This window comes from Aplidium turbinatum, chromosome 11, assembly GCF_918807975.1.
Source record: "Aplidium turbinatum chromosome 11, kaAplTurb1.1, whole genome shotgun sequence".
In the NCBI taxonomy this organism is placed as follows: domain Eukaryota; kingdom Metazoa; phylum Chordata; class Ascidiacea; order Aplousobranchia; family Polyclinidae; genus Aplidium; species Aplidium turbinatum.
Genome location: NC_137482.1, coordinates 20,595,341 through 20,608,775, shown reverse-complemented (window position 1 = coordinate 20,608,775; position 13,435 = coordinate 20,595,341).

Here is a 13,435-nt window from a genome sequence, read left to right as displayed (position 1 = left end):
GATGAGGAATTGGCAGTCATTGGCAGAGCGCGAGACACAATCAATGCTTTACATTTCTGGTAACTTCTTTTCACTCTGCATTGCTTTGAGAGTAAAAATTCACCAAAAATGAAATCAAACGGCATCTAAACTGTTTGCATCTGAGAAGAAGATGTTTGTTTCCATTATCATGTCTGCAAAAACGTCATCACAAACATTTGCAAAGAACGTTTTAGACGAATCTTAACTTGATTTCAAACAGCTGTTTAATTTTATATCTGTCACCAACCTTCAGTCGACTATTTTCAATCAAACCTCCATCTTCTGTTGGCGCTTCATTTATGCATTTATCGAGTAAATATACCCATTGAAGTACACAGTCCCTAACGCAAGTCATTTTCTGTACTTGTTGAATTATTAACCTTTCTGAAAACCAACTCTCGAAACGATTTTGAAGCAATCTTGTTCAACTTCATTGCAATGTTTAAATACTTGATACACTCTATAAAACGTAAGGATTGGGCTGCGTGAAAACATGGTTGAAAACATCTACTTTGAATACAGCTTTTCATAAGCTGGCTTTGGTTGGTTGGTTTTTGAATCTTTATCCTCGGACTGGTAAAGTCTTTGAAAGGTTATTCCTGGTAGTTTCGCATACTTATAGAGGCTTTGAATTGACGCAGACCCGTTACCGTGATTGGTAGGATGAGCTTCCGACTTTTAAACCATTCCTCTTTGTGAATTATTTCATCCACTAGTTGCCGCTAAATGAAGAGCAGTGCGTTGCTCAAGCGCACACCGTGAAAGCCGAACCAGCAGCGTTGCTAAGCGTGTTTTTCATGTAAAAAGTAGCTTAATTACTGTACTTTTTAAAACTAAAATTTTATTCAACTTGTACATATATACTGAAATAGATCAGTTTTTTAGATGACCAATTGATGGTCAAGTTCACATGTTTGGTGCTAGACTTTTTTGTTTTGAAAGATGTACAGTATGTACCGAGACCAACCACTCCAGCATACTCACTATTTTACTTGGATACGTTTCTCAAAAACATACAAAATTTTAGCCGCTAGATGGTGATAAAGACAACAAGGAAACGAATCCAGCCCTGGCCGCCAGGCATAGCTTATACACGTTCTAGACAATTATTTTCTCATAATCTCTTTTCCTTTCTCTGAAGCTCTTCTTCCTGGCGCCATCGTAGTAATATGATCATTGATCAATACAAACGAAAGAATTCCTTAGCCTGGGGCTTAAAAAACTTTTGGTCAAGTTCTGAAATTAACGTATTTAATTAACGAATTAAAAGTTTACAACAATCCAAAAAGTTTTAGCACAAATGTGAGAATGATCTAATTTTATAAATAAATTTCTCTTGCTCTGCTACTTCTTTATTAAGTTTAATATTGATACTGTTGCTAGTTTCTTTTCTCAATTTTGATGTCATTTTAGTGCTGGAGAGAGTATTGTTTAGCCGTTTTAGCAGCAAGTCCTTACGTCTACGCCCTTTACATTTATGTGATGGGGCAGGGAGGTTTTTTTTTTGGATTTTAACCCGGAATTTAATCACTTCATACAATAGTGACTGCATGCCAGTCATAACATTAAACCACAATAGTGAACCGTTTTACATTATTTTACAATACAAAACAGTTGTTTTGTTAAAACTTGTTGTTAACAGTTTCTCTAAATATCAATCAAAGCTTTCAAACAAAAAAAGCATGATCATGTAACAACCTCTGGCTTTTTTGCATTAATTCAACGTTTTCAAACATTGTAACTAGCATAGAAACATGGCTCTTGACTTCTAGGGACGGCAAGTGGTAGTTAAAACATTTTCCGCTAGATATTGCTAAACATACAATTTGAAAAGAAGAAATGCAGTGTCCTCAACAAAACAGCTGACAAAGGCATAAAAAAGATTTCCGAAAACTGCGAGTAACTTTTCTTAAACAAACAACAACATACAAATAAATTATCTAACATTTTGAAACGTGTAGTTACATCAATGCAAGTTGATCATTTTAATTCTGCAATTGTTGAATTAAATCCTTCTTGCTTCTGAGATGGCATTCAAGTAACATCCCCAATTGTTGTAACCAGGGCTATGAGGGGATTATTTGAGCCCAGTACCAATAAAATCCTCGGGCGCCAAATCAACATATTTCTAAGAAAAGCGAACAATATCCAAAGTATATGGGGTAGTTTCGTCGAATTCTCGTGCCCCGTTGGATAGGATACGACCCCTAAAATCATACCTGGTCTGAGTCCAAAACTCCCCCTGGACCCCTTGTCAACGCTACTGGTTGTAACCAGTGGTTACTAACCAATGTATTGTATTCTCTCGGTGTTGAAATCTATGGTTACTAGCCAGCGGTTACTAACCAGTTTTACTAACCAGCGTACTGTATTCTCTCGGTGTTAAAATCTGTAACGTCCACATGTCTTGTAGGTTGAGAAACTGCACAATAATGGATGATGTGATGATTCAAGTTCACCTTTGTGATTCACACAAGCCCCATATGTTTTAAGCGACTAACACTAGTCCGGACGCGATTTTAAGTCACCCATTCTTTTCTTGGCAGATCAGAGCCAGGTGGCACTTTAGTATCTGGTATCACTTGAAGCCAATCGGTTCGTGAGGTGTTTTCCCAACAATCTCTCCATGACGAAAAAAGTCAAAATCATTTTCACAAAGCCTCTTTGTGTGTTAGAGAGAACAGCGCTAGAAGGCAGGCGTTGACGTGTGAGATGCTGTGCGACGAAGATTACGTACTAGTCTAGTTGTTTTACGTTCGAATACTGGTATTGTTGACATCGGCTGAGTATGCTAGCTATACAGTAGGCCTATCTAGCTTGAGCTGTGAGCAAGAATATATTCTTCTCAATAAAACATTTAATGACATGTTCTCTCAACAACATCCTATGTAGGCATGATCAATATGATGTAGCAAAACTTTTGATGGAAACGAAGCTTGAAGTAAATTAATAAACTTAGTTTGCTTTCAAAATTGTAGTTTAATTAACTGTATTCTTAAAAATCAATACATTTATTGATTAGTAGCATTATTATCATCGAAATTCAGTTTTGTTCCCACTTGTGGGAGTGGCCGATTCTTTCCTTGCAGCGATTGCCTTCACTCTTTTTCTCTATTTCATTATGTCCATCACATTTTCCTTCTTCAGCCCAACTTTGTCTGCCTCATTCTTCACCTGCTCTTTTTATATTTTTGGTTGACTTCCCCGTTTCCTCTTCTCATCTACCCTCATAGCCCAGTAGCGTAGCCAGGAATTTTGAAAGTGGGGGGGGGGGGTTTTGACCACCCAGCGGCGGGGTCTGGGGGGCCTCCCCCAGAAAATTTTGAAAAATTACTTTGAATTTGGTGCATTCTGAGAGCATTTTCAACAAAAATGTGGGTACGAAACTACGAATATTCCTGTAAAATGGTGCTGTCCGGTAGCATAGAAAAAGGATAAGATTATGTTTTTTTCGGCATTTTTCTGAAATAAAGCTAAGTCTCTGTGTTTTCTTGTTGCTAATTCCTGGCTGAGATGTTTGAATGTTTGGTATTGGCACAACTCGCTCTTTTAATGCAATTTTGTTTAAAATTAGGCAATTTTTTTTTAGCCTGAAAGCATCATTCTCAATATCGTGACGTCACACGCGTGCCAAAGGGGGGGTGTAACCCTGAACCCCCCCCCCTTGGATACGCCACTGTCATAGCCAATGCCTTTCCGAGAAAACTTCCTTTTCTCAGCACATGCCCATATCATCAAACTTCATTCGCCTTTGCAAGGTGGTCTATAGTCTTTGATCTCCATTCTCCAACATATCCATCAGTTTTCTGTCTTCGTCTCCTTCCTCATTTTATCCTACACATTGCTTTTACCATTGCCATTTTTGTTCTTTTCAAAATTGTTACTTCACTCTCTCTCTGTGTCTTAGTATCCACATCTTGCTACAAGATTGCTAAATTTATATCTACAGTAATAAATTTGAAACTACAGGCGGGGTATACCACGCCGAAAATTAGCACTTTTTTGCATCAGTTTAAGGTGAACAAAGGAATATTATAATGTATATGCAGGCTGTTTATCTATTATCAATTTGTTTCTTGTAAAAAAATATCTCTCAGCATTCAGACTGAGTTATTTATAAATTGCCCAAATGCTACGTTTTAAAGTCTATGAGCAAGTAAATACAATTTAACTCCTTTGATTGATATCAAGTGGGCATCACTCTCACTCCTGTACTTTTATTGACTCTACCACTGCCCGATTTTTACTCCACCAAGGGCGGTTGGTTTGTCAACGCTGGAAGACTCTATCACCAAGTGGCTGCTAGAGGAGTGCCGGACATTTGACCCCGATGAAATTTTGTCGAAAAAAAAACACCAACTTCTCATACGAAAGAAGAAAATTGAGTAAAACAATTTAAAGCTTTTCCGAACAAATTAGCTGATGTTGCGTCAACTTACAGTAACATGGTGGAAATTGTAAGCTTGCTTTGAAAGTACAACAGCTTTGGTTGCATGGGAATAGCAATAATTGAAAAGGTCAAGTAACCTGTTTAGCAAGTCATAGCGTACTTGTACAGCGTTAAATAGTGCCATTGCATTCTTCACACACCCACCTTGCAAATCACTTCCAAGTCATCAAAAAACGTCTGCAGACATTAAATCAATGAAAAACGACGGATCTTGTTGACTGGGTTGTCGTTTTAAGTACGGATTATGGCCAGAATTAGGCTAATGCAGAACATGGATCTGCGGCGCCCAAGCACATTGCAAGGTTCCATTCAACAGTGTGGGTTGTCAGAAGCTGCCCACGCACAGTGTTTTATTGACCGAACTAACCAGTCTTCTTGACACTAATTGTTTATAATTCAGGTTAATTGGTTTAAACTTAACATAGCTTAGAAAGCTGCAATACAGGTCAACAGTAGCGCACCCAGAAAAAAAGTTTGGGGGGGGCTAATTCAGAAATGTCGGACGAGTGGTTTGCCACAATAAGGACAGTGACAATAGGCCAATAATGCCCATCCCTTTGATTAATATTTAAAGGCACTCACAGCTAGTGGCGTAGCCAGTAATTTTGAAAGGGGGGTTTGACGGCCGGCGGGCAAAGCCCTATGGCGTGTTCGCCTAAAACGACATCCAGTGGCGAGGGGTCTGGGAGGCCTCACGCAAAAATTTTTGAAAAATTACTTTGAATTTGGTGCATTCTGAGAGCATTTTCAACAAAAATGTGGGTATGAATATTCCTGTAAAATGGTGCTGTCCGGTGGCATAGCAAAAGGATAAGATCATGTTTTCTTCGGCATTTTTCCAAAATAAAGCTGTCTCTATGTTTTTTCGTTGCTAATTCCTGGCTGAGATATTTGAATGTTTACTAGCACCACCAGCTTCCTCATCCCTGCGTCCACTCTTGCAATCTTCTAATAGATCTCGACGTTTTCGTCATGTATGACAAAATAGAATTAGCTTTCCGTTTGCCAACACAAATAAGTGCGAAAACAACAACTAGCACGAAAACAATTTAAAACAAAACACTAATTTTGTAAAAAATAAATTTGATGTGGACGTTTTTTCTACTTACAAAACATTCAAATTTAGTTCGTATTTTCAACTAAAGTCCCAGATGCCTTCGTTTCTCTGCTCAAACGTCATATACAGTTTTACATGTCCGTGTGATTCGGCATTGATGTACGGTACGTATGTCCACCAGACATTTGACCACAAGTGTACAGGAGTATCTGAACTTTAGGGAGTTAAAGAAAAGTGCCATTACAAACCATATCATGGAGTGTTCTTTTTGCTCTGATCGAAAATTCTCTGCCGACTCATTTAAAATTCTACGCAAAGACAAACTCCAATTTGACACAAAATTTAGGAAGCACTGTTAATCAAACGCTATAACTCAAATTTAAACAAACAATTATTTGCTGGAGGCGAGTCCATTCTCATCAACATTTACTGGATAGGCCTATCACCTTCCCTGTGGAGCAAATTTTTTCGTAGTTATTTATGTAGTTGCCTTTTCCTAATGTAATTTTACCTTTAAAAAGTTGGAATATATTGCATTTTTATAAATATTTTCAGATTCCTGATGAGGGCTTAAGTTAAACCGAAAACGTTCAACTGTTAAAACTATTTGTAAGTTAAATATGTAAAATATATTGTTATAATGCTCAGCCCTGTTGTATTGTTGTGTCTTATTCATACCTAACCTGTAAGCAAAATGTATAAATGAGGAGCATACAAAAACTTCATTTTTAGTGGCGGGTTTGGGGGGGGCTTGAGCCCCCTTAGCCCCATGCTGGGTGCGCTACAGCAGGTCAACCTTGAAACTCCGTGTTCAAATGGAAAATTGACATTTCCAAGAAAAGGCTGCTGTTTATATCGACATATTTTTTGATATTGTTGTATTGTTATCAAACAATCAAAACTCCTATTCTACAGACGTTGCAATAATGCAAAAAGCGCTGATTTAGTGGCTTGATGCTTGATGCCAATCAAAAAGCAGGATTTAGTGTAGGATAGTTTAGAGAAATATCCTGGCAAACGTCGAGTAGATTGACATAATGTTGCACAGCTTTTGAAACTGAATTATTTTACTGTTGAGTGCTTGAGTAGGAGGTGTAAGTTATCTTGGTTTCAATTAAATAACCATTTGATTTGTTGAGATGTGCCTGCGTTGATTTGGTTTAGAACAGTGATTCTTAACCGGAGGGGGGCGCGCCTCCCTAAAGAGGCGTCATCCACTTTTCATGGGAAGAGCTAGCTCTACAACCATATTCAGTATTTTTGCTGTGTGAAGTGGTTTCAGCGGCCCGTTGGCCTACTATTTTTTGCAGTTCACATTTGCATAATCATTTATCGCAAAGCTTGGCATCAATCTGTGCCTGTAGTAAAGCGATAAAAAGTGACCTAAACTCAGGTATCAAAGTGCTCAACTTTACTAAAGCAGGGCTGAAGGGAAATCTGAATTAGAAAAGAAGCCTTCAAGGTGCAAACAATTAAATGGACAACTCCCAATTGATCACTTCTTTTGAAAGTCGACACGAAAACTGGGTTTTTGGCATTCTCATCTACTCAATCTACATCTTCACCGGACGTAAGCATGGATATGACTAAATGACTTTGGTTTTTAAACGCATTAGTGTTTGAGTGGGCGTTGGTTGCTTATCTTTCAGACCACACCTAATGAGATCTATTTTAAGGCAAAGCAGTTTAACAAACGTTAAATATTCCGTTTTAAAAGTGTAGTGTTTATAATTTCTGGCACCGTAAGTTTAAGCGAAGAAATTTTCTAAGTGCAACATTGCAACTAACATGGCACCGTCAAAACTAATAAGACCTCCAAGCAAGACAAACGTATCCAAGTTTGTGACAAAGTATTAAATGAACATGAATTCGTGCAGCGTTGGTTGGTGCTGTAGCCCATGTTTGTAACAAGCCTGAAAGAAACCTTATTTGACCAACACTATTGTTACTATCGTAAAGTCCTGCTTCTGAGTTCAGTAATATTCAGTGGTAGGACCAAGTTTTTTTTCACCAGCCAAACGCTCAAATGTGTCGTCAGACCCAATTCGTGTTGAAGCATTGATTTCATCTTCTAGTAGCGATATGCATCAAGATAAACGTTGATAAAAGCAGGGATTTTAGATCATGGGGATGCCAAACTACATCCGCTTTTGACTTATCCGCCACTCTAGAGGGGTTACGTTGTTTTCTTAACTACAAATTATTATACTTTTTATGAGTTATGCTGTATAAGAGTAGTGAAGTTGGTTTTTAAGTAATTTAAGCTTTTTTGTTGGAAGTTTTTATTTAAGTTTTTTAGTAGCGAGGTCCAAAAAAGTGTCATTAAAAGGCAACATTAAAAGGGTCAAATTGGCAATTGACCCTTTTAATGTTGCCGTAAAAGCGGAGCTGTGTGTCCCGTAATACAATGTCCCTACTTTGAAGGCTCAGTCTGTGGTAAAATAGACTTAGGCAAAAATTGCGTAGTATAAGGAGTGGAAGTCGTGGTTTACTTATTTATTTTGGTCTTGTGCATGAATCGACTACGCATTTTATTGTTTTGCTGGTTAAAAAGTACAAATGTAATAGATCGAGTTTCGCTTTTTAGCAGCATGATCGTTACTTATTTCACAAGTGTAAATATAAAAACAAGTGAAATAAATGCTTGGCTTTACTACTGCTAAATTCCATATGAACTCGCCGCATTACAAACAAAAATAGGAAAACAACAATGCAAGGAAAGTGAACCAAAAAATAAATAAAATATAGAAAAATAAACCAGCAAATGAGTCTTTTATTTACTACGAGGTTAAATAAATGTGAAACGAGTAATCTTTTTGACTGGGAGCTACAGTGTTGGTTTTGGACGTTCTCATTGAAATGCTCTTCTGTTCAAAAAGAGAACATGCTCTATCTCGGCCAAATATGAGGAAATCAAGTCTTTTGGATGGGCTGTGTTTGTTAGCGTAAGTTGAAATTATAACACCCATCAGGCTCAAGGCTTAACATGTACACTGTACAGGGCATATGCATCAAAAACGAATATTTTGAATGTGCCAATCAAACGATAGAGAAATTACGACATATATAATAGTAAAAGCACTAAAACGAAACCAAAAGCGTACAGCTTTTAAGAAAAATGGACAATACTTGAATATTTATAGCTTCGTTATAACTCATATACGATCGTGCATGGGGCCTAAGTTAAATGAATTCAACTCTTTAGTATTGTAGCAATCATATATCAGTTCAATACAGACATGAAATTTGGTCGAAAACAAATTTTTTTAATCAAATTGCAAAGGAAAAAGCAACATCAAAAACCAATAGGCACCAATTCAGATGTATTCAAGTGTTTAGATGAGCTGTCAATTGTGACACAGACGGTATGTGGGACCTGTAGGGCGTAGGCCTAAGTGCTATAGGTTTGCTTTTGCACATGCACACAACAGGAAAGCAAGAAAATGTTTTCCCATTGAAATACTTTTCCAAAAATGATTGATGGTGAACAATCACCCAGACAGCCAATCATAGACTTTGAATCAATGTAAAAAACGGCTGATCTGCTGCTGTGTGGGTGGGAATTACCCGATTAAAAGTGACTTTTTTAATGTTTTAAAATCGACCTACATTGAAGTGGTGCAAAAATGAAATTTTTATTCTGAACTTGCGTTTTGCTGAGTCAGCAGAAATCTATTGCAGTTACGGTGCAAGAAGTGTAAGACCATAGCTATTGGTAACGTTGGAACAGTGACAGAGCTTTTTTCGTCGCGGACTGTTTCTGAGGTAAATAAATGATAATCATATGATACATTAAAAAGATAGCTTAAATGCGTTTGCGCTAATTGACAAACAAGCTCATTGACAACTTAGGCAACAGACAAAACTTTTCCGAGCTTGTGAGAGAGTTTCTGATGCTCATCATCGGCGTATGTGAGTAGCAATGAGTAATGATGAAGAATTTTCTTCAGCAACGTAAATGGAAAATACAGAGTTATTTCAAGCATTGCGGGCATCCCATTTATGCACAAATAACCATTTTATTCTTCTTTTAAATTTTTTAGTTTTAACAAAAATTGTTCACCGTTTCTGAGGCGCTTGTAGTTTCGCTTGTTGCAAAAGTGATGCACAAAATAAAAACTTTTCTTGGATGGAGTCAGCATGGACTTACATAGAGGACATCTGTCCCGAGTGCAATATCAAAATAAAAAAATAAAAAATAAAAATTTTCTTTGTGGCGTGGCTCACACATCTTTAGAGTTTAGAAAAAGGGCCAGAAGAAGTGCCATTGTCCCTAAATGCTGAAAACCCAAGCTTTGGCACTGGTTGTGTACTGAACAGAAAGGCGCGGCTTTTAGTTTTTTTACTGTCAACTTGAAAATGTCAGAAGAAATCTTTGTGATTTTAAAGTGGTCGATTCTGTATGACAAAGGTACTAATGCAAGTTTTCTGTTTTCATTTACGTCAATATCCAGTTCGACCATTTCTAAAGCATATGGTTTTTTCAAGGTCTCCAACCATGCGTGATCTTTTACTTAGTAATTTAATAAGCAACCCTATACGATGCTTCGAGATAAGGCTTTTGCATTGTGATAAATAAATCCATTTACTTTGATAAAATTTAAGCTTGCTTAAATTGAGACGCCTTCGTGCGTAGAGATTGTCCCTATACTTGATGCCAATTATTAAGGGATGAGAAGATAACGTCCTTGTGATACTAAGCCTTCGGCATGAACGAGACTTGGGCAGCCAGTTACTTTCTCTTGGAAGCTCCCCTTTTCCCACCACAAGTAGCTTACGTCTATCCAATTCATTACATCCCCGGTACATGTGAGCGGTGTTTTAGGAAGCGGAAAAGATGAAGACAGTTGCTACAGAGTGGAGGTTTTTGGAAGAGAAAAAAAGGATAAATGTTGCACGGATAAGGCCCTAGCAATCTAGCGAATACAAACAAAACCAAATATCCATTGAATTGGTGATGGAAAGTGAGCTAAACCGTGTTTCTACTGGCGGCACAGCTCTAATAGTTGCTGCAGGTTGTTGTATCAGCATCTTCAACGCAAGTAAATATCTGTGATAGGCAGCAGGTAAAACTTTCGTACAAATTAATTTAACTTTAAACTCTTCTCAGGTATCTGACGTGCTTTTCATCAGAACTAACATTAAAAAAAAACTATGACAATTGTCTTCTTCACACGACTTCAACAACATATCCAATGCAGTTGCTGCATAGTTTTTCATAATATTTTCAAAAGTATATTGAAATTACGGCTTAGTTTGAAGTACTTACAAAAGATTTTGTTTTCTCGCAAAATTGTTTTCTTGGTTTTATTTCAATATATACCCTACTGTACTTTTTTAAGCAGAAAATAATTTTATTTCGCCCAAAAAAGTTTGTTTTGAACAGCCCTAATAGCTTACTTAGTCGCCTTTTCTGACTGTGGGGTAGATAGATAAGATCCAATGGAGATGATACGTTGAAACTTCAAGGGTGGAAGTCAGATCTCCAGTCTGTTTTTGTCAACAATTCATCTGACAATAGCTTGTCACATGGCCACCTAAAGATACGGCCTGATTTGTCACATTTTGGCAGAAATTTTCAGATTTTGCTAACTTTGGCGAATGTTTAAATAAATTTTTCTAAAAATTATATTTTTACGCTTTCTGTAGCCTACTGTTTTCCCCAGATGACACAATAGGTGTTAACATCCTCAGATGCAGAAAAACAAAGAAAATTTGATTTCGAAGATATTAGTCAGACTGTTAATTTTCAATAACAGTCTGATACAGCGTTTTTCAACTTACTTTTTCTCATTTGCTACTGCTTCCCAAAGGCAATTTTGCATGGAAACAAAATCTTTTGTAAGTACTTCAAACTAAACTCTAATTTCAATATATTTTGAAAATATTATGAAAAACTATGCAGCAGCTGCATTGGATATGTTGTTGAAGTCGTGTGAAGAAGACAATTGTCATAGTTTTTTTAATGTTAGTTCTGAGGAAAAGCACGTCAGATACCTGAGAAGAGTTTAAAGTTAAATTAATTTGTACGAAAGTTTTACCTGCTGCCTATCAGTAACATTTACTTGCGTTGAAGATACTGATACAACCTGCAGCAACTACTAAGGCTGTGCCACCAGTAGAAACACGGTTTGGCTGATTTTCCATCACCAATTTAATGGATATTTGGTTTTGTTTGTATTCGCTAGACTGCTAGGGCCTAATCCGAGCAACATTTATCCTTTTTTTCTCTTCTAAAAACCCCACTCTGTAGCAATTGTATTCACCTGTCCCACTTCTTAAACTTAGTTGCTTTTGACTGACAGGTGTCCTTGGGCTTTGTGATGACAATCCATAAGTGCTTTTGTGACGCACTGGTTAACTCTATCGTCAAATAATGTCATTTTGAGCGTGGTCGACAACAGTATAATAACTTATAACTTGAGCATAATTTCCTGTGCTTTTCTTCGAATTGAGGCATCGATGGAGAGAAAGGTGGAAGGCTAGCCTAGAAAGTTTTCCACTTGTCTTTGTGGAAAATGAAATCCATATGAGCAGGAACGTAGCAGAGGAGGAACGGGGATAAGCAAGGATTATAGCTCTATAATCACTCCTATTGTTATAAGTTGATAACCATTATGTCTGAACAGCTTGGTGCAATTTCGCTAATCATACATTGTCGGTGCTTTCTGGGTTTTGAGATTCTTGAACATTTCGTTTCGAAACGATAGCGAAACAAAATTGCTAGAATTTTGACACCACGTTCTTCATGTAGAAACTTTTTTCCAAAGAAATAAAACCAAATCAAGAAATCCTGCTTCAAAATCAAAACGAATCATTTTAAAGTATTTTATTTTTGAACAGCCCTATGCTGTGTGCGAGCGATTTTAAAAGCTGAGAGAGGTTGTACAAAAAAGAGCAAGTAGACTAAGAGATAGAAAGATGAGGTGACAAACACAAAAGCAAGAGTGAGAATCAACTAATACTATTCATAGGCTACCAATGAAAGCCATAACAAGGTCAGCAAAATTACTTCCGTTACATGTTACGTCCATTGACGTTTAAATGCTGTAAAAAAGTAGTTCGTTCTGGTTGGAAAGTACCAAAGTGCACTAGTAACTCATACAGCAAAATTCTTGATTTTTACATTGATTTAACGTTTGTAGACGTTGAATCAATGTAAAAATGATGGATTTTGTTGTCTGGGAAGTTATTTCAAAACTTGAGTTATTATTGGCCACATTTGTGAAAGCTTTTGTTACACAAAAGCAAGAATATAACTTATATTTAAGGCCCGCAAAAGTCAAAAGAATAAAGTTATTTTCAGCACCTAGGGTACTGTTTCTAAGAAGTTTATAGGTCAAAATAAAGCCAAAATTGACAAGAAAGTCAAAATTTGTCAAATTATGGCTTTTGACAAACTTTTTGTGTTTTTTAGAGTAATTTTTGTAAAAATCCTCGTGGAAGCACTGTAAATGAGGAACTGCGACACAATTAAACCATATTAAACCCATAAAAGCAGGGAATATGTCACAATGCCCACGGATCAGCAGTAACTTTTATTGCAAATTGTCCATTGTTTATTCATTGTTACGTATTTAAATAATTTTTATAAAACACTCCCTCTTTACAAACGTGGTCTTTTCGAAGATCAACAGTTTGGATTTTAGGAATAGCTTACTGACATTCTGTAATACGAAAATGCCTAAGCAAGCTAAATAGTCTTCAGCAAAAGTTAGACAGATTTGTCGAGATTTTCCTGGTGAATTTAATGCAACTCCCGGGGGTGATTTAAGGTGCATTTTTTGCGAGTTTATAGGGAAGTGCGATAAGAAATTATTTTGTTGGATTGGAGCGACAACAAGCATCGCAATCAAGGCAAACTGTTATTGAACAAGCCCCTTTTATTGAACACGTTTGGGTCTGAA